This window comes from Pan troglodytes, chromosome 13 (genome assembly GCF_028858775.2).
Source record: "Pan troglodytes isolate AG18354 chromosome 13, NHGRI_mPanTro3-v2.0_pri, whole genome shotgun sequence".
In the NCBI taxonomy this organism is placed as follows: Eukaryota; Metazoa; Chordata; class Mammalia; order Primates; family Hominidae; genus Pan; species Pan troglodytes.
Genome location: NC_072411.2, coordinates 40,300,889 through 40,327,418, shown reverse-complemented (window position 1 = coordinate 40,327,418; position 26,530 = coordinate 40,300,889). Strand labels below are relative to the sequence as shown.

The window sequence follows — 26,530 nt, the reverse complement described above, 5'->3', positions numbered from 1 at the left end:
AAATAAGCATTTTAATTAGATGAATGACACCTTGGGACCAAGTGCAGGGTATTTGGCATGGCAGCAGATGATAAGAGATAGTTTGGAAAAGTTACGATCAATTATCATTTATTCATAGGAAGACAGGGAATGTTTTATACATTTTAGAGGATGTATAAAGGAGGGGATATATGTGATGCTTCACTAAAACTTACAGAATTAAAGCAATCTAGTTGGAGTAGTGAAAAGATTTTGATCTTTGGGGTCTCAGTGGCTTAGTTTGAATTAATTATTGCTTAGCCATCTATTAGTTGAATGACTTTAGGCAATGTAATCCTCTGGACCTCCGTTTTCTTATGAAAAAATTGGCATAATAATATTTTGCTTGCATGGTTACTATAAAAATAAGCATGACTAAAAGAGCTAGTGAAATCAACAACTTAGCCTTAGTTAGTACCTTGATCCTTGGGTAGTACACAATAGAGTGCACTACCAGATAGAGATAAATACCAGACACATTCCTTGACTTACAAGTTGCATGTAAGGCTTGTAAAGAAACCCTCTAATTTTCTATTTAAAATCACCCCCAAATGGCTATGGGACCATATTACTATATGCCTCTTTGGTTTAGAAACCAAAGAAACATCTTTAATAGGAATATTTTTATATGCCCAGAGAACTCTTCTCAGGCATTGAACAAACCACAATAAATGTTTCATGACAATCCAAAGATGCCCTGGGCACATCACACCACACTCAGGCTGTGATAGATAATGTGTGTGCTATTACTTCATATTAGGGGCACAGATGCCTCAGAAGAGAGGAATTAATCACAAACTCTTTAAACCAGTGTTTCATGCCTTAATGCATATAGGAATCACCTGGGGATCTTGTTAAAAATGCTGGTTCTGGTTCAGTGGGTCTGGGATGGAGCCTGAGATTCTGCCGTTCTAACAAGCTTCCTGGTGATATGATGCATCTGGACCATGGACCACAGTTTGAGTTGCAAAGCTGAATGCTTTTCAAACCTTGATACACATGAGATTCACCTGGAGATCTTCTTAAGACTAATGATGCTTGAGTTCTTAGTCCAGGCAAAACCCTGGGGTTGAATTCTCAGCTTAGATATTCTTTTAAAGCTTCCTGAGTGATCTTTCTATGTAGAGCTATGGTTGAAAACCAGTGTTTTAGATGTAAGGGTTTCCTCTTCTTGCTAATTACATTGACAACATTGTAATGTTGTGTTCAATATCTAGTTTCATTGTTTCAGTGGCACCTGCCTCAGATCACCTGGAAGCTTTTTTTTTTTTTTTTTTTGACTCCTCTTTTAAAGAATTTATTTTGAACCTATCATAACACCACTGACATATAACTCCCTAATAAGATAAAGCAAAAACAAAAAGTTTATCATATTAGAAACAAGATGCACCATCACTTATAGTCTTCAAACATTATTGCACTTTAACTTTCATAATTTGACAAAGCATTCATGAAACAATCTGCAGACTAGTTTTAACAAACAAATAACACCTGTAAGCAGACATGACTGCCCTAAATTGTTTATTAGGTATGAATTTTACAAACTTTACTTATATTAGTGGTAACGGTGGAGCTGGAGAGTATTGCACCTTCTCCAAGCTGCGCAGCAAGAACTACCAATAATGTGGTGGAACTTCTGGCCCTTTCCAAGGCCGCGGCTCTTTCAGCCTGCAGATGTCAGCCCACGCATTTCCCTGTGCTTGTGGACTGGTTTGGTGATCCACTGGGTGTCAGGATTTCTTCTGATAGCTTTATGGAATGGATCAATGAGGATAACCTCAAAAAATTTGTATGTGGAATCTTCACCAACCCAGTACGAATTCAGGACTCTTAGAGCCCCACAGTGGTGTCCAGCTTGCTCCTCTGCAACGGACTGAAGACTTTGGGCAAACTTTAACTAGTTAACTCCATGATGGACAGGCTTGCCGTTAAGTTACAGCCTTAGGAACTGGGCATTTCCAGCCACCACGGCGAACACAAATCCTATATATAACGTAACCTTGCTTGGCTTTGTAGCCCAGTCGGCATGCTTTATCGGGCTGGGTGGAGCGGGGAGCCCTGTGGAGAGCAGAGAGCTGCCACTCTGTGCCAGCCCTGTGGAGAGCAGGGTACTGCCAGCAGCGGACCCTCAGAAGAAAGTGCATGACATCAGACTGCTTCTTCCTCCACAGCTCCTGGATGTACTTGTAAGCACCTATCTTGGCCTACCTGATGGCTGCCACCAAACGGAAAGGAAAGAGTCTTACTCCCCACCTGGAAGCTCTTAAAAAAAGACTGCTGAGGCCTAGGCGGGTGGATCACGAGGTCAAGAGATCAAGACTATCCTGGCTAACATGGTGAAACCTCGTCTCTACTAAAAATACAAAAATTAACTGGGCGTGGTGGTGCACACCTACAGTCCCAGCTACTCGGGAGGCTGAGGCAGGAGAATCTCTTGAACCTGGAGGTGGAGTTTGCAGTGAGCCGAGATCGCACCACTGCACTCCAGCATGGCAACACAGTGAGACTCTGTTTCAAAAAAAAAAAACAGAAAGAAAGAAAAAAGAAAGACTGCTGGGCACCATCCTCAGAGTTACTGATTCAGGAAGTCTGGCTGGAGTGGGGCCTGAGAAATTTCTTTTCTAACAAATTACCAGGAGATTCTCTTAGTTATTGATCCAGAACCCAGCTTTGGGAACTGCCACTTTATTATTTCATAAACTTCACTGGAAGAGAGATTGTGCCTATGTATCCAACATTCTATCACCTGTGCCTAGTATGTTTATGGCGTGAACGAATCTCTTTTGGATGAAAAAGTGATGGTGAAACCCTGTCTCATTCATAGTGAAAACACATACAGAACATTGGAAACCTTCACCCAGCTCATTAAGGATAATGCTTGCCAATGAACCACAACAAATAACATTGGTTTAGGGATCTCTGCTACTATAGACCCTAGAGTATCTGGGGCATTTCTCATGAAAGTTCTGATTAGTTTTTCCTGAGGCACTACTTTATGGTAATAAAATTGGCATTCCATCAACAGGTTGATCGACTGTTCAGGCTTCCCTTCAAGGTGGCTTGAAATAGCAGAAGCAATAGTCTCTTTTAAATAAATAAATTTTTTTAATACATAAAGTCTCTCTTAAAGGGCCATCTGCTTTCAATTTTTCATTTAAACCTTCTGAAGGCTCACCAAGTGCCATAAGATAAAGAGAGCAAAAGTAAGGTGTAGCATCACAGGCAATAATGTTCCTATCATTGCCAAAGTACTATAGGGATTACTCCATAGTGGCATTCTCTTATATCCTAAAAATATTAATGTGTTTTGATTCTGAAGGAAACCAAAATACGCCACTTTCAAATATATGTCTTTAATATATTTTGATGTGGCTATTCAGAGAGGCTGCAGACCATAGGAATACCTTTTACAAGCTGTCCTTTTGTGAGGAAGATTTGTAACTGTAGAGGAAATCTACATAAGTGAAGTTAACAGTGAATACAAACAGGCTTTCTCTGAGCCCCATCCCTTATCTGCCTTATCCACATCTAGAAAAGATTAACTCACAAACAAAGGAGACTAAAACTCTGACACTTTTAGAGTTCTGACGGAGAAACTTTTTCCTCAGGCTCCTATCTATACCAAGAGCTGCTACCAATGAGCTTTCATCTGCATAATAAGAAAAACTTTGCTTGCCATTGTCAACCTGAAATAATTGAAGGATCAGAACCCAATTTTAAAAAGTTTATTTAAGTGAAAAGCTGAGAATAACTATCCAAGAAACATGGACTCCTGAGAAATGGGGTCAGTGCTCTGAAGTTAAAAGTTAAGTTCTTCCTTATATTAGCAGAAAACAAGGACAGTTAGTAGGATTATAACGTTTTCTATATAAGCCTCGTTTATGAGTTACAACTAAGATTTTTTTAACAGCTTGTTTTCATATCCTTTCCAATTTAAAAGCATATTTAATGTTCCGTCTTAGACAATGTGATAGTAATGAAGTCTTTGTGTAAGAGAGGAAAGAGGAAAGTTAATCTATAATGAAGATCAACAGTGAACAGGGAAGGGGTCTTCTCTGGCAACCTTCTGTCATTTACCACATTTTATAAAACACTGTAGGTAAAGAAAAGGCTAATTGATAACCACAACAACAAAGATTACAGCTGCCTGTGTTACAACTGCCTGTCACATGACTCAGGTCCCATAATCACATTCCCTTAAGGCTCAAAATATCTGAAAGTTCCAACAGCTTAGATTCTGAATTACTTATTTTCACACCATGCTTTCCTCCCATCATTCTCTTGGAATGCCCCCTCCTCCCTCCTCTAGAAGCCTCAAGCCCCGAATCTTTCTGTCACCTCAGGATGGTGTAAAAACTTCAGCCATCTGTTCTGCCCTTTGAATTTCATGTTTGCAAAGCTCCTATGTTCATGTATGTATAAATATATTTGTGTGCCCTTCTCCTGTTAATCTATTTTAAGTTTTATAGAAAAGTTATCAAACCTTCAGAAAAAGGAGGGAAGGAAATTCCTTTTGCTCCTACAGTTTAATATTAGTCTTTTTGTAGTAAAAAAATCCTAATTTTTTTTTATTGTAAGCAGACCTTCCCTGTCTGCTTACAATTTTAATATTTCAAGGTGGATTTTCTCAGACTAGAGGTAGAAGCAGCACAGAGCTATTATGCTGATGATTCACTGTTTTTGACTCTTGGGTTACACATTTATTTAATTATCATGATCAAATATTTACTTTTGTGGAGTTTCCCTGACGAGAAGGCTTAGTTCTTGCCCTCTGAGAGCTAGAGAAAAATCTAACAAATCTGATACAGGTTACTTTCCCAGATCCTGTGTTTGAATGCTGTGGAAAGAAACTACTAGGTATACCCAAATATTCTAGATGATTAAAAAAAAAGTTCAAAAACCCCTGAATCTCGCAAATCTTCTCAGAACTGTTAACAGCTATTGTCTTGATAATTTTTTATTTTATTTTTTACTTTATGGTTTTAGAGTAATTTTGTTACTTCCCCAAAAAACAGGGTTTATTTGCCTGATAACAAATAACTCTCCACAAGAATGAAGGTTTTGATCAATAGGAGTTTTATTACCTGGCCCAAGTAAGGAGAACACTTGAGAGTATTCTCCAAAGCACTGTCTCCTCGAGGGAAAGTGACAAGAGGATTATATGGGGCAATATATAGGGAGAGGGTGCGTCACCACATGTAGAGGAGGGGTTCCAGTTGTGCAGAAGCAGCCAGTGATTATGCCAGTTCACAGGTTGCATGTTAAGGTAATGAAGCTACTGCTTCTCCCAGGTGGAGACTTCAGCATGGTAAAGAGGGAAGTTCACTCAGACTCATCTATAAGTTGCTGGGGTCTGTCAGGAGCTGGTTCCGATCAACAAGGTAACTGCATTCCACATAGGGTTTGGAAAAAAACAGACTTCAGGGCAGAAGGCAGTAAAACAGGCTGATTGCTAAAGTTGATTAAATTCCTATAATCCCTGGAGACCTTCCCTGTCTGCTTACAATTTCAAAATTTCAAAGTTTCTTTTGCTTATGATAACCCAAGTTCTATGAGGTAAGAAGGCTTGTTTCTAAACATAATTTGTCAGAAGTGGCAGCAAGAAATTAAATAACTTGTATATGTAATCACCTGATATGTTCATCTTGCCTGCTTCCCAGAAAACCTGATGCACTGAGAAGAACAGCCTTTTGCAATACAGAAGGAGTTTAGTAAACTCAGAACTGCCTAAGTTGAAGGACAGGCATTTTATTATTGCTTAAATCAGTCTCCCTAAAAATTTGGAGGCTAGGGATTTTTAAGTATAGTTTGGTGTGCAGAGGGCAACGGAATGGGGAATACTGATTAGTTGGGTTGGGGATGAAATCACAGGGAGTTGGAGCTGAAACTACATTTGCAAAATTATGGCTGAGTCAGTGAAATAGATCTAACTTAATCAACTCTATCCTGTTTCTAACCTCCAAGCTGTCCGTGTTCTTTCCTGGGCGTATGCTGAACTTACTTTGGGAGAAACTTGGTTTATAGCTTATAGTTTAGGACAAAGACAGTAACAGCCCTTTCCCAGGGCAGACTTCCTTCTTGCCTGGGGACTAGATTGCCTTTGTAGAACTAACATTAGCCACAAGATTAGAAATTATGGTTTATGACTCATGAAGCTGGAGGCTGCATGATTCTGACCCTCCCTAAAGTGCTCCTAAGATCAGTGCTTGAGCTATTTTGCAGACCCTGCACTTGATGGATCACCTGGTACCACCCAGATTGATCAAGTGGCTCATCTGATTTTGTGGCCCCCACCCAGGAACTGACTCAGTGCAAGAAGACAGCTTTGTCTCCCTATGATTTCATCCCTGACCAATCAGCAGTCCTGGCTCACTGTGTTTCCCCCACCCACTGAGTTGTCCTTAAAAACTCTGCTCCCTGAATGCGCAGGGAGACTGATTTGAGTAATAATAAAATTCTGGTCTCCTGCACAGCTGGCTCTGCATGAATTACTCTTTTTCTATTGCAATTCCCCTATCTTGATAAATTGGCTCTGTCCAGGCAATGGGCAAGGTGAACCCCTTTGGCAGTTATAGAGCTTGACTTCTTGTACTGAGTCAGTTCCTGGGTTGGAGCTTTGGCTTTTGAGACCAGATAAACCAGGTTACCAGCCTGGGTGGTGCCAGCTGGTTCATCACAATGCAGGCTCTGAAAAAATGTCTCAAACACCAATCTTAGGTTTTATAATAGCAATGTTACCTATGGGAGCAATTGGGGAGGTGAAGAATCTTCTGGCCTCTGGCTGCATGACTCCTGAGCCATAATTTCTAATCTTGTGGCCAATTTGTTAGTTTCAAAGGAAGTCTGATCCCCAAGGAAGGAAGGGGTTTATTTTAGGAAGGGACTGTTATTGAAAGACAGGACTAGCTGGATTTGCTAGGCTAAGAATCCCTAAGCCTAGCTGGGAAGGTGACTACATTCACCTTTAAACACAGGACTTGCAACTTAGCTCACACCCCACCAATCAGGTGGTAAAGAGAGCTCACTAAAATGCTAATTAGGCAAAAACAGGAGGTAAAGAAATAGCCAATCATCTATTGCCTGAGAGCAAGCGGGAGGGATAATGATCAGGATATAAACCCAGGCATTCGAGCCGGCAACAGCTACCCTCTTTGGGTCCCCTCCCTTTGTATGGGAGCTCTATTAAATCTTGCAGCTGCACTCTCTTCTGGTCCGTGTTTGTTACGGCTGGAGCTGACCTTTTGCTTGCCGTCCACCACTGCTGTTTGCCGACGTCACAGACCCACCGCTGACTTCCATCCCTCCGGATCCAGCAGGGTGTCTGCTGTGCTCCTGATCCAGGAGGCGCCCATTGCTGCTCCTGATTGGGCTAAAGGCTTGCCATTGTTCCTGCACAGCTGAGTGCCCGGGTTCATCCTAATTGAACTGAACACTAGTGTCTGGGTTCAATGGTTCTCTTCTGTGACCCACGGCTTCTAATAGAGCTATAACACTCACCGCATGGCCCAAGATTCCATTCCTTGGAATCCGTGAGGCCAAGAGCCCCAGGTCAGAAAAAACAAGGCTTGCCACCATCTTGGAAGTGGCCTGCCGCCATTTTGGAAGCAGCCCACCACCATCTTGGGAGCTCTGGGAGCAAGGACCCCTCTCCTTCCCCCCTCCGCCCCGCCCCACCCCACCCCACCCCACCCCGCCCCACCGTAACATTATCATCTTTGTTTTCAGGTTAAGCTATAAACTAAATTCCTCCCATAGTTAGCTTGGCCTACACTCAGGAATGAGCAAGGGCAGCTTAAAGGTCACAAGCAAGATGAAATTAGGTCACATTACTTTCACTGTCACAATTTTTGCAGAGGTGGTTAGATACAGAGTCTTACAGTTAATAGGAGAGTAGTAACAAAGTCTCTACGCAAATTTGAGGCACACAGATTATATGAATCAACTTGTATAAACAAATGGAAAAAGGGCATATTACAGCAAGTTGTATCCATAAACTAAAGAACCTGTAGATACAGAGTGTAGGTTTCATCCTTCATATTGAATGCTTTACAGTCTACATTTTTAGGACTCATGTATGTTACTTTCCCTCTGTGTAATTTCCTGCCTGATCAGTATCTCTGGCCTCTTGAAGTCTTGGTAGAAGTACTGAAGAAATGCAAACAACCGTGCTTTCTGAAAGTGAAGTGATAAGTTACTTACTATTTATTTTGATGAAGCTGGTCTAGGGAAAAAGTGCTTCAGAAGTATGTACTCTATGGGATACACAGGCAACAATGTGTATGTGATGTGTGTGTGTTTGTGTGTGCATATGTATTGCATATATGGCATACTTTTCTTACCCTAAAACTCGTGGTTAAACTTTTGTTAAAATAAAGACATCAAGTTTGTGAAGAAATATGATATATGCTGAAGATCTGTAAAACTGAAAAGAAAAAAATAAAAAGAGTGCTGCAGCGAATCAGCCAAAAAGCGAAGAAACATGTGAATCTTAGTCTAGGACTCCACTGACTTGAAGACAGTATTCATGTATGTTAGGCCTTTGGTAACACTCTGCCTAAAGAAAAGAAGGCCCAGAAGACTGAGTCTGGAAATACAGAAGAGGGATATGTTTTGCATAGCATGGTTTTAGAGTCAGAGCCAGAAGGAATGAGTGGAAGGTACTGAGAGACAGATTTATGTTTACATATAAAATAATTTTCTAACAAATATTATTGCATTCATGAGAGTATTCTGTGTGTTTATATAATATTAACTGTGTCTTTATTCATATTTACTAATGATACGGCTCCGATGAGTGGAGGAACACCAGGGTTTTTTGTCTGGAGTCGAATTAGATAAAATGACATGGATACATGTGGAGTGGTTTTAAGGAGCAGAGAGTTTAGTAGGCAAGAAGGAAGGGAGAAGAAAGAAGAAAGAAACTCCCCTGTACAGAGACAGAGTGGGGGGCTCCAAAGCCGAGAAAGGAGAGCCCATGTGCCGAGGATACCAGCCAGTTTTATGAGGAGGCTGGAGGAGGCAGTGTCTGATTTGCATAGGACTCAGGGGATTGGTTTGACCAGGCATGTTATTCATGTAGCCTGGGAAAAAATTGGCCTTTCCACCCTAGCCTGTTAATATGCAAATGCAGGGCTCCATACATAGGGATATGTGGGGGCAGCCATGTTGCCAGGGACATTTTGGGGCAAGGGCAAGAGGACAACGGTGAGAATCACCGTGTTGGGTGGACCCAGTTTCTAATGGCCTGCATTTGCATATCAAAGGTTGCCGCCCCTAAGAGCCAGGGCTTCTCTGCTAGATAAGAAACGTTTCTTGAGCTGCTTTAAAAAGAAACAAAAACATTCCAAGGACCCCTTTTTCTCTCTGCCTAAAATAATTTCTTAATAACTCCTACCACACGAATTTAATGTTTATAGAAATCCGCTTTACACATCACAAAATCGAAGTACCAGGATGTTATGAAATGTGCCCATCTTTCCAGTCAGGAAACAGTAGAAATGGAATTTGAACATATACTGTCGGGCTCTGAAGGCTACAGTTCACCTGTGTGGATGTGATACCTCTCTGATGCTTCAAGATATGAGATGCCCTATAAGCAAGTGATTTTTTATACCATCGAGTTTGTTTAAATGAAAAATGGGGCCAGATGTGATGGCTCACGCCTGTAATCCCAGCATTTTGGGAGGTCAAGGTGGAAGAATTGCTTGAGGCCACGGGCTTGAGACCAGCCCAGGCAACATAGTGCGACCCTATCTCTACAAAAAATAGGAAAACTAGCCAGCTGTAGTCCCAGCTACTCCAGAAGCTGAAGTGGGAGGATTGCTTGAGCCCAGGATGTCAAGGCTGCAGTGAGCCATGATCATGTCACTACACTCTAGCCTGTGTGACAGAGGAAGAGCCTGTCTCAATAAATAAATAAAAAATGAAAAATAACGAGCCCCTGTCAAGTACATGTCAGAAGATATTTCTGCTTTAGTTAGAAGCTGTACTAGATAATCACTGATGTGATTATATAATTTCATTCTAACGTAAGTCATCTCATTTAATTCTAAGATTCTATTATTAAATAATCTGGATTTTCTAGGTTTTCATTATCTATTGAACTCTCAATATTATTGTTTTGCTATTCACTTGAGTTTACCTACAATGTAAACCATGCTGTAGCAAAGCAAGTCTTAACTGGTTGCTATGATCCATATTTAAATAAAGAATAGAGACTGATTCCATAATATAGAAAATGATTATGGCAGCTTCAGTCTGTACGATAACTGTAGTCTATCAAAGTTGTCATATATAATCAGAGAAACAGCTTTAAGGAAACTACTTAGAAATAAAATTATTTTGTATAATGGAGTCTGGTGCTGGTAAACACGATTTGACCAACAGTGGGGCAATTTAAAAAGTGTAAGTGAAATAGATTGCCAATTAGATATAGCACTTTATAAATGTGGATAATTGATCCAGAGGAACCAATAAATATCTGAAGAGCTCAATAATCACTTTAAAAAGTAATCAAGCCGTGTAATTCCTTCTGTAATTCCATCTGTAATTCAGATCATGAAGAAAATTATCTGAATCAAGAGAAAGAACACAGATATTTCAATACATCTTTGATATTACTTAATTAAGTTGGTTACCATATTGCTATAAATATACCACTTTCTACAGCTTGCTGATTATCATCATTTTGAAATGTAATCCAAGGTTAAGTAAGAGAAGGATGAGTAACATAGTTTTTTTTTTTTTTTTCTTTTTGACAAAACACAATTTAAGAAAATAATTGCAAATAAGATGGAAAAGTTAAACTTATTTGATGTTCTGAATTAGAAGTATGGAAAGAGATTATGTAAGCCTGTATGGTCTTTTGTTAGTAATCTTCATTACTTGATAAATCAATCCATAATCCAAACCACAATGACATTCCTTCTGGAAAGAATGCTACACCAGTGGAAACTAATTAAAATGAAAACCCTGTCTATGAAAGTAGGAATTTATACTGAATATTTAACAAAGTGTCAAGTAGTGCTAATGAGCTGTTTTAGGGCTAATTCTGGTAACTACAGAGTGAAGTAAGGCCACATTTTCAATCCAAATGATTCACAAAGTTTACTTAGAATTCAACTTGCAAAAACTCTCATTGAATTTTTGTCTCCTCTCGTTTACCTTATCTAAACTAACTTACCTCATTCTTTTCCCACCCTGAGTTCATATCTGTATGTTACTACTACCTTGGAGAGAACAGAATATCAAAATAGGAGTCCTGCTAGAATCCATAGGGACTTCTTAGAAGACCATTAAGAGATGTTGTATGCCAACATTTACCTTAAAATCCGATCTAATCAGACTTCTTAGGGTCTTTAAAGGTCAATCTGAAAAGAGAAAAAAATCAGTTTAGAGTCAATAATACATGAATAGTGTTATTATCAGCCTTTTAATCTTTTAACAAATAGTATTTTGTAATTTATAGAAAGATAACAATCAATGATCATATAAAAAGAGCAGATGGCATTTAACAGCTAAAAGGTGACAAAATTAGATGTGCATAAAATTAGGAAAATAAATTATCATAAACTTTTACAGCCATGTCCTCCAAAATTTGCACTAATTAATTTTTTAAAACTTGTGAATTTGACTAAGTATTTAATGAAGAATTAATACCAGTCCTTCACTAACAATTCAATCCTTCATTATCAAGAGAGAATACTTCCCAGTTTATTCCATGAGGCCAGTATTAGCATGATACAAAATCCAGACAAAAGTATCTTAAGAAATTAAGACGACAGACCAGTTATCTCCTGATGAGTGCAGACACAGACATTCTCTAAAAACACTAGAAAACTGAATAAAGTAATATATAAAATGAATCACATACCTCAACCTTGGTAAATTATTTTGCAAATGCAGTGATGGTTTAACATCTAAGAATAAATCATTGTAAAATATCATATTAATAGAAAAAGACAAAAATAATGCTCATCTTGATAAACACAGAAAAGCATTTGACATAATCCAACATTTAATCATGATTTAAAAAATAAACCAGCAAAATACAAATAGAAAAACACTTTCTTGCACTAAGACAATGTATCCATTACATACTGAAAGCTTATACTCAATGAAGAAATACCCCTGGGAAGTAGGACCTATCATTTCTAAATTCTACAAATTTTAATTTAGGAACTAAGTTGGTCTTAAAACGCTACTGGGTTCTGTTGATCAGGTCTCCTAAAGAAGGAGCGTAAAACTGGGCTGGTTTTCTTGGCCATGACTAGAGTGTGGTATTTTCAAAAAATATAAAGATTTAATATTTACAATGTCAGAGGAGGAAAAATACATGCTCATGTGAAAAGATGCAAAAAAAAGTTATTTTCTAAAATTCAGTATTTTATGTTGATTCAAGACTCACAAAAACTGGTAGCATTTGCATAATTCTGTAACATTATTTATCAGATAGATCTCAAAGAGAGAAGAACCTCAGCCTGTGCTGGCATACTCCTGTCTCAGTGCCATTAGGAAAAAGACAAAGAAGCCACCATCCCCACTAATATTTATGACTGATCAGAAAAAATAAGCAAAACCTTTAGACAAAATTGGGAAATACAGAAACAAAGGCCAAGTAGCATTTTCAGATGATCTGATTGCCTGACTGAGAAACCATGAGAACAGAAAGCAGAAATAATATTGGCAACTAAATATAACATCACTCCAAGAAGTTCAAAAGACTGCACCAATTAAGCCATGTGTGGGAGAGGCATGGAATCACTAAACTGTGAAAAGGGGAATTAGAGACTTGAGCAGAGGGACCTGCTCATCCCTAGAGAAAATCTCAATATTGCAATGAAATTATATTTTCACCCAACTCATTTTACACATTCACTTTAGTTAATTTAACATTTTCCAAGTAATATTAATGATTACAAGGTATATAGACACACACACATACATACACATTTATTTTTCTGAGAAGAAAAGCAAGAGTAAAGAAAATGCCTAATACATGGAGAGGAAATGCATTAATCAATTAGAACCAGGTTAAGTGGGTTTCAGAAATTGATTAACATGGCCTTTAGAATTACAATGAGTAAAAAGAAGACCAGAAAACACAAAATGATGCTCAGTCCTACTAATAATGAAAGCTCTTTGGTTTATGTTTTGGAAATGGTCCCAGTGATAAAACTTATGTATAATGAAATCATGGGGCAGGCAGGAAACAGACTATGACTTATTCATATGCAATTTATGATTCAACAGTGAAATGTGTTCTCTATCAAATGAAATTTAGGGACTGAATTACTTATAATTAAGCAGTTTCCAAAACAGCAATGTAGAGAATCTCAGAAAAAACTCACGTAACTACCCAACAGTGAAAAGTTTGGTGCTGTGAAAGTGGGCTCTCTAGGTGGGCTCACTGGGAGCGGGGCTCCTAGACAGTGTCTTTACTTGACCCTGAGTGTAGGTGTGAGACCGTGGGCCCTCACAGAGGACAGTGTGCAGGGCCTGTGTGAGGTGAGCAAAATCTCACAGATTTTGACAAGACTCACAAGGTCCCAGAAGCCTGGGAGTACAGAGAAGCACAAGGACCTGGGAAAGTTCTTCACCTGGGTGTGAACCTGCGCCTGTACCTCCTATGCACATGCAGAACAGCCCTCCTGCTAGCTTTTCTGTGCTTCTCACCCTCTTGTTGAATATGGCACTCTAGCCACCATTCTGGATAGAGCAGAACCCAGCAGGGAAGAGCAAGCACCTCCAGCTTAGGACAAGAGAAAAATACAGCTATTAATTTCAAGCAACTTTAAGTATATGCTGTGGAACACATGTCCTTGGAGATGCTCCATGTAAAGAAGAAATTTCATGGTAAAATAAGTTCAAAAAGCACAGCAAAATATGCCCTTCTCCTTTACACAGGCAAAAATATTATATAAAGTTCAGAGAAATCTGAAAAAAAAGTTTATTGCAACATTTGCCAAATTTACTTGACCACAAACCACTCTTTTCTTTTTTTTTCTTTCACTATGCAGATATTGTCATTCTGTAGAAACAAAATTTAAGGAGAATCTTCCTTTAAAATTTTTATTTTTCCATCAGATTTTTATATTTTAATTATATTTTGATAAGGAGGAAGTTTTGTTTGAACTTTCATGTTGCACTGGAAAAGTGGAAAATTTTAGGTTTAGCTTCTGGAAGCAATGTTTGGCTAGATCATTTTAATAATTTCTCCCTCAAAAACTTTACCAAAAAAACCTGAATAATATATTATTTTAAAACATTGAAGAGAATTTAAGAAACACCAAAGCTACTTTTGACCTGCATTTGTGTCTCCTGTAAATTGGGTTTGATCATTTTGGAAGGCAAGTGGGAAAAAAATCAAAGCCCAGGACTGGCAGAAGTAAGAGGTTTAAGAGACAACTTTATGCAAAATGAGCTGGGATTTTAAAGAACTACATACTCTGAGTGAGGGTCAACCAGAAGTATACCAGGCTTCTCATGGAATTGCAACCTGAAGTTTAATATCTTGCATAGTCCATACCATCTTAAGAATTGAGTTGGTTTTAAATAGGTCTCTGATTAGTGTAATGTCCCCAAGAGACTGTCAGAAGCAAATGTAATCTCTCTAGAGCAAAATGTCTTAATCCAAATCTGCGGATTAATTATGTGCCAACTTGGCTAGGCTATGGTACCTAGCTGTTTGGTCAAGTACCAAGTTATTTTATTTAAAAAAAAAATTTTTTTGGATACATAGTGGGTGTATATATTTGTGGAATGCATGAGGTACTTTCATAAAGGCATGCAATCACATCAGAGTAAATAGGGTATCCATCACCTCAAACATTTATCCTTTCTTTATGTTACAAACAATCCAATTACACTCTTTTAGTTATTTTAAAATATGCAGTAAATTACTGTTGACCGTAGTCTCCCTGTTGTGCTATCAAATACTAGTTCTTAATCATTCTAACTATATTTTTGTACTCATTAACCATCCCCACTTCCCCCTATCCCTACCCTGCTCAGCCTCTGGCAACTGTTATTCTACTCTTTATCAACAAGAGTTCAATTGTTTTAATTTTTAGCTCCCAGAAAAAAGTGAGAACATGCAAAGTTTGTCTTTCTGTGCCTGGCTTATTTTACTTAACATGATGTCCTTCAATTCCAGCCCTGTTGCTGCAAATGACAGGATCTCATTCTTTTTTTATGGCTGAATAGTAATCCATTGTGTATACGTACCTAAGTGATGGACATTTAGGTTACTTCCCAATCTTGGCTGTTGTTTACAGTGCTGCAACAAACATGAGAGTGCATTATATCTCCTTGATATAATGATTTCCCTTTATTTGGGTACATACCTAGCAGTGGGATTGCAGATCATATGGCAGCTCTATTTTTAGTTTTTTGAGGAACCTCCAAACCGTGCTCAATAGTGGTTGTACTATATTTACATTCTCGCTAACAGTGTATGAGTTCCCTTTTCTCCATATCCTCGCTGGCATTCATTATTGCCTGTCTTTTTGATAAAAGCCATTTTAACTGAAGTATGATGAGGCCACATTGTAGTTTTGGTTTGCATTTCTCTGATGATCAATGATGTTGAGCACCTTTTCATAAACTTGTTTGCCATTCGTATGTCTTCTTTTAAGAAATGTCTATTCAGATATTTTGCCCATTTTAAAATCAGATTCTTAGATTTTTTCCAACTGAGTTGTTTGAGCTCCTTATATATTCTGGTTATTAGTCCCTCATCAGATAGATAGCTTGCAAATATTTTCTCCCGTTCTGTGAGTTATCACTTCATTGTGCTGGTTGTTTTCTTTGCTATGCAGAAGCTTTCTGACTTGATTTTATCCTGTTTGTCCATTTTTGCTTTGGTTGTCTGTGTTTTGGGGGTATTACTCGAGCAATCTTTGCCCAGAACAATGTCCTAGAGATTTTCCCCAATGTCTTCTTGTAGTAGTTTCATAGTTTGAGGTCTTAGATTTAAATATTTGTTCTATTTTAATTTGATTTTTGTATATGGTGAGAGAGAGGGATCTAGTGTCATTATTCTGCATGTGAATATTCAATTTCCCAGCACGATTTATTGAAGACACTGTCCTTTCTCCAACGTATGGTCTTAGCACCTTTGTCAAAAATAAGTTCAGTGTAGATGCATGGATTTATTTCTGGGGTCTCCATTCTGTTCCTTTGGTCTGCATATCTGTTTATATGCCAGTGTGTGCTGCTTTGGTTACTATATCTCTGTAGCATAATTTGAAGTCAGGTGATGTAATTCCTCCAGTTTTGTTCTTTTTGCTCAGGATAGCCTTTGATACTAAGTATTTTGTGGTTCCATATAAATTTTAGAATTATTTTTTTCTATTTCTGTGAAGAATGTTATTGATATTTTGATAGGGAGTACACTGAATATGCAGATTGCTAAAATTTAATCTTTATTCTTGCATCTTCCTATTATCTCTCTGAAATCTGTTCTGCCAAACTTCTACACACATACAAATATATTTATATTCATGTTCATTGATTTCTTCAAAGGTCATCTGACAATGGATTCTTTAGAGTAGTCTGGCCCTCAAGTTATGTTGTTCCATTAAACATAATCTCTCAGTTGTTTATTATTTAGAATCTTGGTATTAGTTCACTGGTGTGTGTGTGTGTTTGTGTGTATGTGTATGCACATGTGTGTGTTTTCAGATAAAGTTTAAATTTTACCTGCCTTCCAGGGGCGATATGAAGCATAACTAACTTTGGTGAAATACAAATTCCAACAGTAATCATTCTGTAGGCTTACACGCTTAAACTTTTTTTACACAGCCTACTTACCAAATGAATAATTTAGCATGCAAATCTCAGATACATTCATAGATAAGTGCATATGAAACTAGGTTAAGTATTTTGTGATTTGAGGTTATGATAGCCAAATGTCTTTGCTCTCCAGGATTTCAAGACATAGAAAGAAGATAGAGTAATTTTGCAAATAGTTAAGCTTCTGCCTCTTGTGCCATTGGCAATAGAACATTATTACAGATCATTTTGTTTTCTATTTCTGACTGTTTGTCTCTTGGAGGAAACTCTTTACTCACAGTGCCTAGTGCAGTGCCAGGTTCAAGTTAAGGTAAATAACAGCTTTCTGAATGGATGTTCGTTGTCATGATGGCTCTTATCAGAAGGGAAAAATCATACATTCCTAAAACCAAAAAAATCTTTAAGAGACTATAGAGATGAGTCTCTGACTTTCAAATTATGAGGCTCTCCAGATGGCAGCTATTAACTTTATAAAAAATCTGCAAAAGTGAAGGGTTACTACTATTCCTTGGTAAACTATTCCAGTGTCTCATTCTCTTCTTATTAAATAGACAATGCAATGACTGCTTATAGTTCTTGGCACTGTGAAATAAAATGGCAAAGAGAATAGAATCTTGATCTTGTGAAGTTATAGGTTAGTGAACCACTAATAATTAGAACAAGAAGGAGCCTTTAGAATGATTCCACCCTACTCTGATTCCTTCATTTTATAGGTCAGTGTTGTGAACTGAATGTTTTTGTCCCTCCCTTCCCCCAAAATGTTATATGTTAAAATTCTAATCCCTAATATAATAGTATTCAAAGATAGGGCCTTTGAGAGGTGGTTAGATCATGAGGGTGGAGCCCTCATGAATGAAATGAGTGCCCTTATAAAAAGAAACACTCACCACTCCTATTCAACATAGTATTGGAAGTCCTGACCAGAGCAATCAGGTAAGGGAAAGAAATAAAGAGCATCCAAATAAGAAGAGAGGAAGTCAAACTATCCCTGTTTACAGATGACATGATTCTTTATCTGGAGAACCCCATTGTCTCTGCCCAAAAGCTCCTTGAGCTGATAAATAACTTCGGCAAAGTTGTGGGATACAAAATCAATATACAAAAACCACTAGCAGTCCCATACACCAACAACAGCCAAGCTCAGGGCCAAATCAGGAATGCAGTCCTATTCACAATTGCCACAAAAAGAATGAAAATACCTAGGAATACAGCTAACTAGGAAGGTGAATGATCTCTACTGGGGGAACCTGCCCCCAATATTTCAACATAGGTCCTTGCTATTTTCCATAAATGTCGGCTAGCTGAGAAATAAAGACAGACAGTATAAAGAGAGGAATTTTACAGCTGGGCTGCCAGGGGTGACATTAGATATCAGTAGGACCATGATGCCTGCCTCAAAACCAACAAGTTTTTATTAAGGGTTTCAAAAGGGGAGGGGGTGTAAGAACAGGGAGTAGGTACAAAGATCACATGCTTCAAAAGGCAAAAAGCAGAACTGCTAATAAGGGTCTAACAAAGATCACATGCTTCTGAGGGAACAGGACAAAGGGCAAAAGCAGAACTACTGAAAAGGGTCCAATAAAGATCACAAGGCAAAGGGCAAAAGCAGAACTACTGATAAGGGTCTATGATCAGTGGTGCACGTACTGTCTTGATAAACATCTTAAACAACAGAAAACAGGGTTCGAGAGCAGAGAACCGGTCTGACAACAAATTTACCAGGGCAGAGTTTTTCCCCACCCTAGTAAGCCTGAGGGTACTGCAGGAGACCAGAGCATATCTCAGTCCTTATCTCAACAGCATAAAACAGACCTTCCCAGAGCGGCCGTTTATAGACCTCCCCCCAGGAATGCATTCCTTTCCCAGCGTATTAATATTAATATTCCTCGCTAGGAAAAGAATTTAGCGATATCTCTCCTACTTGCACGTCCATTTATAGGCTCTCTGCAAGAAGAAAAATATGGCTCTTTTTGCCCGACCCCACAGGCAGTAAGACCTTGTGGTTGTCTTCCTTTGTTCCCTAAAAATTGCTGTTATTCTGTTCTTTTTCAAGGTGCACTGATTTCATATTGTTTAAACACACATGTTTTACAATCAATTTCTAAAGTTAACACAATTATCACAGTGGTCCTGAAGTGATGTACATCCTCAGCTTACGAAGATAACAGGATCAAGAGAATAAAGTAAAGACAGGCATAAAAAATTATAAAAGTATTATTTGGGAACTGATAAATGTCCATGAAATCTTCACAATTTATGTTCCTCTGACGCTGCTCCAGCCGGTCCCTCTGTTTGGGGTCCCTGACTTCCCACAACAGATCTCTACAATGAGAATTACAAAACACTGTTCAAAGGAATCAAAGATAACAAAAACAAAAGGAAAAACATCCCATGCTCATGGATAGGAAGAATCAATATCATTAAAATGGCCATACTGCCCAAAGCAATTTACAGATTCGATGTTATTCCTATCCAAAAACCAATGACATTCTTCACAGAACTAGAAAAAACTATTTTGAAATTCATATGAAACCAAAAAAAGAGCCTGAATAGCCAAGGCAATCCTAAGCAAAAAGAACAAAGCTGGAGGCATCATGTTCTCTGACTTAAAACTATACTACAGGGCTACAGTAGCCAAAACAGCATGGTACTGGTACAAGAACAGACACATAGAACAATGTAACAGAATAGAGAACCCACAAATAAGGCCACACACCTACAACCATCTGATCTTCAACAAAGCTGACAAAAACAAGCAATGGGGAAAGGACTCCCTATTCAAAAAATGGTACTGGAATAACTGGCTAGCCATATGCAGAAAACTGAAACTGGACCCCTTCCTTACACTATATACAAAAATCAACTCATGATGGATTAAAGACTTAAATAAAATGTAAAACTCAAAGCTATAAAAACCCTGGAAGACAACCTGGACAATATCATCTGGTAAAGATGTTGTGATTAAGATGCCAAAAGCAATTGTAACAAAAACAGAAATTGACAAATGGAATGTAATTAAACTTAAGAGTTTCTGCACAGCAAAAGAAACTATCAACAGAGTAATCAGACAACCTGCAGAATGGGAGAAAATATTTGCAAACTATGCATCTGACAAAGGTCTAATATTTAACATCTATAAGGAACTTAAACAAATTTACAAGAAAAAAATAACCCCTTTAAAAAGTGGACAAAAGACATGAACACACACTTTTCAAAAACAGACATAGATGTGGCCAACAAAGATATGAAAAAAAGCTCAATATCACTGATCATTAGATAAATGAAAATCAAAACCACAATAAAATACCGTCTCATACTAGTCAGGATAGCTATTATTAAAAAGTCAAAAAATAACAATGCTGGTGAGATTGTTAATACACTGTTGATGGAAGTGTAAATTAGTTCAAACATTGTGGAAGGCAGTGTGACAATTTCTCAGAGACCTACAAACAGAACTACCATTCAACCCAGAAATATATAATACATATTTCTATATAATATATATAGAAATGTATTTAATTTTTCTGTATGCACCTTGTGTCCTTAAATTCCCTTACTATTTCTAGTATTTTTGAAGATTCATTATAATTTACATAATAATGTCTTGTGCAAATGAAGGTCATTTTATCTCTTTCTCTAATGATCTAGATATCTTTTATTTTTTTCTCTTGTCATATTGCCCCCTAGCTAGAACCTCCAGTACAATGTTGAATGGAAGTGATGAAGGCAGATATCTTGCTTTATTCTTATCTGAGGAGAAAACTCTTTGGTCTTTTATCAGTGTTTGGTGTTAGCTGTAGGTATTTTTGCATATCTTCTTTATAAGACTGAGGAAGTTCTTGTATATTTCAAGTTTTCTGAGAGCTTTGATGTCTGAGTATTAAATTTTTTCGAAGTCATTGTCTGCGCCTAACTGGTTTTTTTTTCTTTTGATTAATGTGTCAAATTACATATATATGTTAAGCTAACCTTGAAATCCTCAGATAAACCAACTTGGTCCTGATGTATTATTTTTACACACTAGATCTGATTGAGGGTTTAATTTCTGCTATCCCCTGAGGTATAATTGATTGACCCAGTCCCATCTCAGCATATTCCGATGACATTCTCTGCGAATGTTCTCAGTTCTTTTGATGTCCTTAGTTCTTCTGATGACTAGGCATTCTTGCTGACCACAAGCCCTTCTGAGTCCCTGCCATGTTGATCATATTTCCCATGGTCCTAGGAAGTCTCTTTTTTGATTTTAAAAAATGTGTAATATGAATATCAGCCCTATTGCCAGTTGGCCAGACTCTCAGCTGAGACTTCATACTAAATAAAAGCAAGTATGTAACATGCTTCTTGCTCTGCATGCTGATGCCCAGAAATAAGTAAGAAAGAAGTGATTGTAGATAACTAAATTAGTTTATTATCTGCCTTCACTATACACTTTCAATTTTTTTCCCACAATATTTCAGAGCTAGAACTTCTTTTTTTTTTAGTTATACTTTAAGTTTTAGTGTACATATGCACAATGTGCAGGTTTGTTACACATGGATACATGTGCCATGTTGGTGTGGTGTACCCATTAACTCATCATTTAGCATTAGGTATATCTCCTAATGCTATCCCTCCCCTCTTCCCCCACCCCACAACAGGCCCCATTGTGTGATGTTCCCCTTCCTGTGTCCATGTGTTCTCATTGTTCAATTCCCACCTATGAGTGAGAACATGTGGTGTTTGGTTTTTTTGTCCTTGTGATAGTTTGCTGAGAATGATGGTTTCCAGCTTCATCCATGTCCCTACAAAGGACATGAACTCATCCTTTTTTACGGCTGCATAGTATTCCATGGTGTATATGTGCCACATTTTCTTAATCCAGTCTATCATTGTTGGACATTTGGGTTGGTTCCAAGTCTTTGCTATTGTGAATAGTGCTGCAATAAACAGATGTGTGCATGTGTCTTTATAGCAGCATGATTTATAATCCTTTGGGTATATACCCAGTAATGGGATGGCTGGGTCGAATGGTAATTCTAGTTCTAGATCCCTGAGGAATCGCCACGCTGACTTCCACAATGGTTGAACTAGTTTACAGTCCCACCAACAGTGTAAAAGTGTTCCTATTTCTCCACATCCTCTCCAGCACCTGTTGTTTCCTGACTTTTTAATGATCATGATTCTAACTGGTAAGAGATGGTATCTCATTGTGGTTTTGATTTGTATTTCTCTGATGGCCAGTGATGATGAGCATTTTTTCATGTGTCATTTGGCTGCATAAATGTCTTCTTTTGAGAAGTGTCTGTTCATATGCTTCACCCATTTTCTGATGGGGTTGTTTTTTTCTTGTAAATTTGTTTGAGTTCATTGTAGATTTTGGATATTAGCCCTCTGTCAGATGAGTAGATTGCAAAAATTTTCTCCCATTCTGTAGGTTGCCTGTTCACTCTGATGGTGGTTTCTTTTGCTGTGCAGAAGCTCTTTAGTTTAATTAGATCCCATTTGTCAATTTTGGCTTTTGTTGCCATTGCTTTTGGTGTTTTAGACATGAAGTCCTTGCCCATGCCTATGTCCTGAATGGTATTGCCTAGGTTTTCTTCCAGGGTTTTTATGGTTTTAGGTCTAACATTTAAGTCTTCAATCCATCTTGAATTAATTTTTGTATAAGGTGTAAGGAAGGGATCCAGTTTCAGCTTTCTACATATAGCTAGCCAGTTTTCCCAGTACCATTTATTAAATAGGGAATCCTTTCCCCATTTCTTCTTTTTGTGAGGTTCGTCAAAGATCAGATAGTTGTAGATATGTAGCATTCTTTCTGAGGGCTCTATTCTGTTCCATTGGTCTATATCTCTGTTTTGGTGCCAGTACCATGCTGTTTTGGTTACTGTAGCCTTGTAGTATAGTTTGAAGTCAGGTAGTATGATGCCTCCAGCGTTGTTCTTTTGGCTTAGGATTGACTTGGCAATGTGGGCTCTTTTTTGGTTCCATATGAACTTTAAAGTAGTTTTTTCCAATTCTGTGAAGAAAGTCATTAGTAGCTTGATGGGGATGGCATTGAATCTATAAATTACCTTGGGCAGTATGGCCATTTTCACGATATTGATTCTTCCTACCCATGAGCATGGAATGTTCTTCCATTTGTTTGTGTCCTCTTTTATTTCATTGAGCAGTGGTTTGTAGTTCTCCTTGAAGAGGTCCTTCACATCCCTTGTAAGTTGGATTCGTAGGTATTTTATTCTCTTTGAAGCAATTGTGAATGGGAGTTCACCCATGATTTGGCTTTCTGTCTGTTATTGGTGTAAAAGAATGCTTGTGAGTTTCGCATATTGATTTTGTATCCTGAGACTTTGCTGAAGTTGCCTATCAGCTTAAGGAGATTTTGGGCTGAGACGATGGGGTATTCTAGATATACAATTATGTCATCTGCAAACAGGGACAATTTGACTTCCTCTTTTCTGTCTGATTGCCCTGGCCAGAACTTCCAACGCTGTGTTGAATAGGAGTGGTGAGAGAGGGCATCCCTGTCTTGTGCCAGTTTTCAAAGGGAATACTTCCAGTTTTTGGCCATTCAGTATGATATTGGCTGTGGGTTTGTCATAAATAGCTCTTATTATTTTGAGATACGTCCCATCAATACCTAATTTATTGAGAGTTTTTAGCATGAAGACTGTTGAATTTTGTCAAAGGCCTTTTCTGCATCTATTGAGATAATCATGTGGTTTTTGTCATTGATTGTTTATATGCTGGATTACATTTATTGATTTGTGTATGTTGAAGCAGCCTTGCATCCCAGGGATGAAGCCCACTTGATCATGGTGGATAAGCTTTCTGATGTGCTGCTGGATTCGGTTTGCCAGTATTTTATTCAGGATTTTTGCATTGATATTCATCAGGGATATTGGTCTAAAATTCTCTTTTTTTGTTGTGTCTCTGCCAGGCTTTGGTATCAGGACGATGCTGGCCTCATAAAATGAGTTAGGGAGGATTCCCTCTTTTTCTATTGATTGGAGTGGTTTCTGAAGGAATGGTACCAGTTCCTCCTTGTACCTCTGGTAGAATTCGGCTGTGAATCCATCTGGTCCTGGACTTTTTTTGGTTGGTAAGCTATTAATTATTGCTTCAATTTCAGAGCCTGTTATTGGTCTATTAAGAGATTCAACTTCTTCCTGGTTTAGTCTTGGGAGAGTGTATGTGTTGAAGAATTTATCCATTTCTTCCAGATTTTCTGGTTTATTTGCATAGAGGTGTTTACAATATTCTCTAATGGTAGTTTGTATTTCTGTGGGATTGGTGGTGATATCCCCTTCATCATTTTTTATTGCATCTATTTGATTCTTCTCTCTTTTCTTCTTTCTTAGTCTTGCTAGCGATCTATCAATTTTTTTGATCTTTTCAAAAAACCAGCTCCTGGATTCATTGATTTTTTGAAGGGTTTGTTGTGTCTGTATTTCCTTCAGTGAGCTAGAATTTCTTATAAATTAAACAGTGAAAGTTTTCTCCTCACATCATCCTCCATTGTTCCTCCACAACTCCATAACCATTGTAGGCACTCACTGTGAAGAATTCAGTACTTATCTTTCCAGATTTTTATCTCTTCTTAAACAAATATATCCATTCATTTATCCATCCATCCATTCATCTATCCATCATCCACCCATCCATCCATTTATTCATCTTTCTATTTATATTTGCAACATATTTGCAATTGTTCTTTGAAACCAAGTACATTGACAAATTGCTTATTTGTATTTTTTTGATTTAAATATATCTTTCTTAGTGAATGCATAACTTGCTGCTGTATTTTTGCTTCTCCAGTATATCTACAGCCTAGCAACAAATTACCCTATGTTTATTTAGCTCCATGTTTTGCTTTTATCTGTAGTTTTTTCTTTTTATTGTTGAGTGATATTCCATTGTATAGTGTATAGCAATTTGTTTATCCATTAAGCAGTTGACAGATATTTGAGTTCTCTGCCAATTTTGGCTAATATGAGTATACTGTCTATGAAGATTCATGTGTGTGTCCATTTTTGGGGGAGAGATATATATTTATGTTTCTTTTAGGTAGTTACATTGGAGCATAATTGCTCAGCCATATGGTAAGTGTATGTTAACTTTAAATTCGTCAGCATTTTTTCAAAGTAGTTATACTATTTTACACTAACAATGGATGAGAGTTTCAGTTCCTCCACATTTTCAGCAGTACTTGGTATTGTCAATCTCTTTTAAATTTTAGCCATTTTAGTTGGGTTACAGAATTATGTTGTTGTGATTTTAATTTGCATTTCCCTGATGACTTGTTTTATAACCATAGATTATGAGTGTTTGTTGTTTGGGACTTTATCTGAGAAAATCATTGTCAGCCTTTCTTTTTCTTTTTCAGGAGAGATTTTTTATTTGCTTTTGCTAATTAGCTTGGGTCCCTACTGACTTCAACCACTTTAATTTTCTACTTGGTGCTTCTCAGATGAAGCAAGTAGTGTGAATTCTAGACATAAAATAATTTGAGCAAATAAAACTTCTGAAGGAAGATGTTTTCCCCCTTTCATTAGCACTGATGTCAAATCAGGCAGGTTTTCTTGCCTTCTCTTCCTATAATTCATTGTTCCCATGTGATACACTTAGTTTCGCAGCTTTAAACAGAAATCTATTACATTTCCTAGCTCTCATATGTCCTAGGAATCAATCGCCTTCTCCAGTAACTTGTTTGACAATCAAAGCAGAAACTCGGGGTCACTAGCATTTAGTAGTTAGTAGTGATTTTGAGCAAAGCTGTCTCTAATGCTTGTGTACTTCCATAGTTCTATCTTCAGTCTCTTTTGAAGTCTTTCTTCTGATTCTTGTTTTATACCAGGTTAACTATTCATTTAAAAGAAAATCTTAAGAAATTTTTTAAACAAGATAATAATTCAGGCTATCTGATCTAACATTTTGCCATAAATTGAAATATTTTTCCTTTTATTAAAACACTGATATTTCTCATAATTTTAAAGTTTTTAAAAATACATAATTTCTGAATTTTAAATGCCAATCTTTTATCAATGCATTTCAAGTATTTTATTGTGATTAGTGGTGAACTCTTTTCTTATTATGTATACTTTGTATATTAAAAAGCATTGGCATTTTTGTAAATTAGCGATTATACTGATGTTCAATTTAATGAACTGAATAATCTTAGAATATTTTTTATTGTTCACTCTTTTTTTTACATATTTACACTTCCCATTTCTTTGTGTCATCTAGTCACATTGCACAGACCTTTCAGAATATTATGAAATGGTGGCTTTAGTTGGAATTCCTATAATAGTGTATCATAAAATATGATGTTGCTATTACTATCTATTTCTCTTTTAAATGTTTAAAAATTATGATAAGATGTTGAAATTTTATAAATACTGTTTTGGCTTCGTGTCCGGAATTGGTTCCTTCTGGTGGGTTCTTGGTCTCGCTGACTTCTGGAATGACGTTGCGGTCCCTCATGGTGAGTGTTCTTAAAGATGGTGTGTCTGGAGTTTGTTGCTTCAGATGTGTCCAGAGTTTCTTCCTTCTGGTGGGTTCCTGGTCTTGCTGACTGCAGGAGTGAAGCTGCAGACCTTCGTAGTGAGTGTTACAGCTCTTAAAGGTGGTGCATCTGGAGTTGTTTGTTCCTCCTGGTGGGTTTGTGGTCTCTCTGACTTCAGGAGTGAAGCTGCCGACATTTGCGTTGACTGTTACAGCTCATAAAGGTAGTGTGACCCAA

The 26,530-nt window shown here is 37.6% G+C and overlaps 1 long non-coding RNA gene and 1 pseudogene across 2 annotated transcripts in view; one reads left to right on the top strand and one right to left on the bottom strand.

Moving 5' to 3' along the window:
* LOC129143307 (uncharacterized) overlaps positions 1-26,530 on the top strand; it is a 425,562-nt gene that overhangs the window by 222,132 nt on the left and 176,900 nt on the right. The window lies entirely within an intron of this gene.
* Positions 1,506-26,271, bottom strand: LOC746232 (large ribosomal subunit protein eL15-like; annotated as a pseudogene).